Raw genomic sequence first — 3,444 nt, 5'->3', positions numbered from 1 at the left:
CAAGAACTCATCTAGAAGAAATATATATGTGTGCTTGTTCGAGCCAAAAGGTTGTGTACAATCTGGCTTGTGCAAGGTGAGCACAAGCCAGATCTCCACTAGCATTCCTGAAGCCAAGCTAATACTCCCTCTGTATTCTTCTTGGGGAAGTCTTGGCAAGCTTTTCGTTAGACTATGTGTAGAACTCATGTATAAAGGCTTATTTTGCTTGCCCGAGAAAATATCGGGTGTTTCAGCGAACAATTTCAAACTTTTTTTTTAATTTCCTAGAGCAGATAGCACAACTATAGTAGCGTGAACCAGGCTACTTGAAGAAGCTGGCATTACTTGCAGAATTTTAAACGCATAATAGGCTAATTAGCAAATATTGACTAATCAAGTTTTAGGCTAATTGCTTTACGCCACATATCGTTATTTATTCATATCATAAGAAGCCAACAAACACTGACACCAAGGACAACATAGGGGAAATTACTTGTGCTTAATAAATGAAATAAAGAAACGATAAATTAATGGAAATGAAAGTGGATGAAAAAACAACTTGCCGCAGGTGGGGACCGAACCCACAACCTTCGCATTTTCAGTGCAATGCTCTACCAATTGAGCTACCGCGGCGCCGTTTCCCCATCCACATTCTTGGGTATTTATGTTTTCCTAGTAGAACCCTGGGAGAGTTAGCCAGCGCCACCACTCATAGACCTTGGCGGCGGATGTCCGCCGCCAAGGTCTCTATGACTTAATGCCTCTATGACTGCTGGTGTCTCTGCTGAATGAAATGCGTTTCCGTAATGTATGAAAGCCATATGGAGAGACTCATTGTACTCTTCGGATTTCTCAATAACCTGATTAATGACATGGATGTGATCCATTGCAGAATATCCCTTCCTGAAGCCAGCCTGTTCCCTTGGTTTACTAAAGTCCAGCGTTGCCTCCATTCTATTGGAGATTATATTAGTGAATATTTTATAGAATACTGGGAGTAAGCTAGTGGGCCTATAATTTTTCAATTCTTTAACGTCTCCCTTCTTGTGAATTAGTCTAACATTTGCATTCTTCCAGTTTTATAGGTGCCTTGCAATCGACAGACAGTTCGCATATAGAGCCGCCAGTTTTCCAAGCAATATGTCTCTTCTATCTTTGATTAAACCGACTGTTATTCCATCTTCTCCTGCCGCACTTCCTCGTTTTATGTCTTGCAAGGCCCTTCTGATCCCATCGCTGGTTATATGAGGCGTTTTTGTATCCTATTCATTATTGTTTCGAATGGAGTACTACCGGCTCATCTGAGTACTGTACAGGTCAGCATACAATACTTCCGCTGCTTTTACTATACCTTCGGAATTGCTGGTGATATTACCCTCCTTATCTTTCAGTGCATACATCTTGCTTGTTATGCCAAGTTTTCTTCTCACTGATTTCAGGTTGCGTCCATTTTTTACGGCTTCTTCAGTCTTTCTCACGTTATAGTTTCGAATATCACTTATTTTTGCCTTGTTGGTCAGTTTTGGCAGTTACGAGAATTCTATCTTATCCCTTACGTTGGACACTTTCATTCTTTGTCGTTTCTTTATTAGGTATTGTTAGTGCCTTGTTTTAAGCCTCGCTTCTCGGTGGCTGTCGTCACAAGACTGAACAGGGGCATAAGAACAAATACAATAATAACAAGCAGCATAATTAAGGGAATAAGAATATAAAAGTGAAGGCATAGCATAATGCCAGAAGACCAGTATAATTTACTCTATAGTATAATATGCCTATTGAGGTCCATCCAAAGCAGCTCCATGTTATTTTGCTGCTTCGAGTTTATTATATTTTTCTTTTACTTTGCATCTTGATAGCAAGCAGCCCTGAACACCAATTACAACTGCAATAACTGATGTTTTGCGCTACTTGGTGTTCCCAAATTTTATTAAGTCTAAAGTAGAATATATCATAATACATACACGTTTCCGTATGACCACAGTAAACATGATGTCACAACAGCATGCATAAACATAGATGGCCCTTGGACGTTAGCTGGCCACTGCCAATTCGTATTTGAAGACCACCTGTGACAGTTGATGTAAGTAGCGTTTAGAATCCCGAGACGAAATATTATTCATGTACCATGCAAGAAATTATCATGTAGAAGCAAGTCAATTTTATTGGAATGTAAACATGCTACACAATGCTGACTTAGTCAATACCATTAGTGTAGTTTAAATTTCTGAATAAAGACTAACTGACCAATAAGCATAACATAACATGCCAACTTATTCATCATCATCATCAGCCTGGTAGCGCCCACCGCTGGGCAAAGGCCTCTCCCATACTTCTCCAACTAGCCCGGACCTGTACTAATTGTGGCCATATTGTCCCTGCAAACTTCTTAATCTCATCCACCCACCTTACTTTCTGCCATCCCCTGCTTCGCTTCCCTTCCCTTCCCTTGGAATCCAGTCCGTAACCCTTAATGACCATCGGTTATCTTCCCTCCTCATTACATGTCCTACCCATGGCCATTCATTTTTCTTGATTTCAACTAAGATGTCTTTAACACGCGCTCGTTGCCTCACCCAATCTGCTCTTTTCTTGTCCCTTAACGTTACACCCATCATTCTTCTTTCCATAGCTCGTTGCGTGGTCCTCAATTTAAGTAGAACCCTTTTCGTAAGCCTCCAGGTTTCTGCAACGTAGGTGGGTACTGGTAAGACACAGCTGTTATACACTTTCCTCTTGAGGGATAATGGCAACCTGCTGTTCATGATCTGAGAATGCCTGCCAAATGCACCCCCAGCCCATTCTTATTCTTCTGATTACTTCAGGCTCATGATACGGATCCGCCGTCACTACGTGCCCTAAGTAGATGTATTCCCTTACCACTTCCAGTGTCTCGCTACCTATCGTAAACTGCTGTTCTCTTCCGAGACTGTTAAAGATTACTTTAGTTTTCTGCAGATTAATTTTTAGACTCATCCTTCTGCTTTGTCTCTCCAGATCAGTGAGCGTGCATTGCAATTGGTCCCCTGAGTTACTAACCAAGGCAATATCATCATCGAATCGCAAGTTACTAAGGTATTCTCCATTACTTTTATCCCCAATTCTTCCCAATCCAGGTCTTTGAATACCTCGTGTAAACACGCTGTGAATAGCATTGGAAGGATCGTATCTTCTTGCCTGACGCCTTTCTTTATTGAGATTTTGTTGCTTTCTTTATGTTGGACTACGGTGGCTGTCGAGCCGCTATAGATATCTTTCAGTATTTTTACATACGGCTCGTCTACACCCTGATTCCGTAATGCCTCCATGACTGCTGAGGTTTCGACTGAATCAAACGCTTTCTCGTAATCAGTGAAAGCTATATATAAGGGTTTCTCATAATCCGCACATTTTTATATCACCTGATTCATAGTGCGAATGTCGTCTATTGTTAAGTAGACTTTACGGAATCCCGCCTGGTCCTTT

At 41.2% G+C, this 3,444-nt stretch overlaps 1 non-coding gene across 1 annotated transcript; it reads right to left on the bottom strand.

The window, feature by feature from the left end:
- Positions 1 to 542: 542 nt before the first annotated feature.
- TRNAF-GAA (transfer RNA phenylalanine (anticodon GAA)) lies at positions 543 to 615 on the bottom strand. The gene has a single exon. It is a non-coding gene; the product is annotated as a tRNA-Phe (tRNA).
- Between the last annotated feature and the right edge of the window lie 2,829 nt (positions 616 to 3,444).

Source organism: Dermacentor variabilis, chromosome 3, assembly GCF_050947875.1.
Source record: "Dermacentor variabilis isolate Ectoservices chromosome 3, ASM5094787v1, whole genome shotgun sequence".
In the NCBI taxonomy this organism is placed as follows: Eukaryota; Metazoa; Arthropoda; class Arachnida; order Ixodida; family Ixodidae; genus Dermacentor; species Dermacentor variabilis.
Note: the sequence above shows the minus strand (reverse complement) of the source record. Positions and strands in the feature narration are given on the sequence as shown.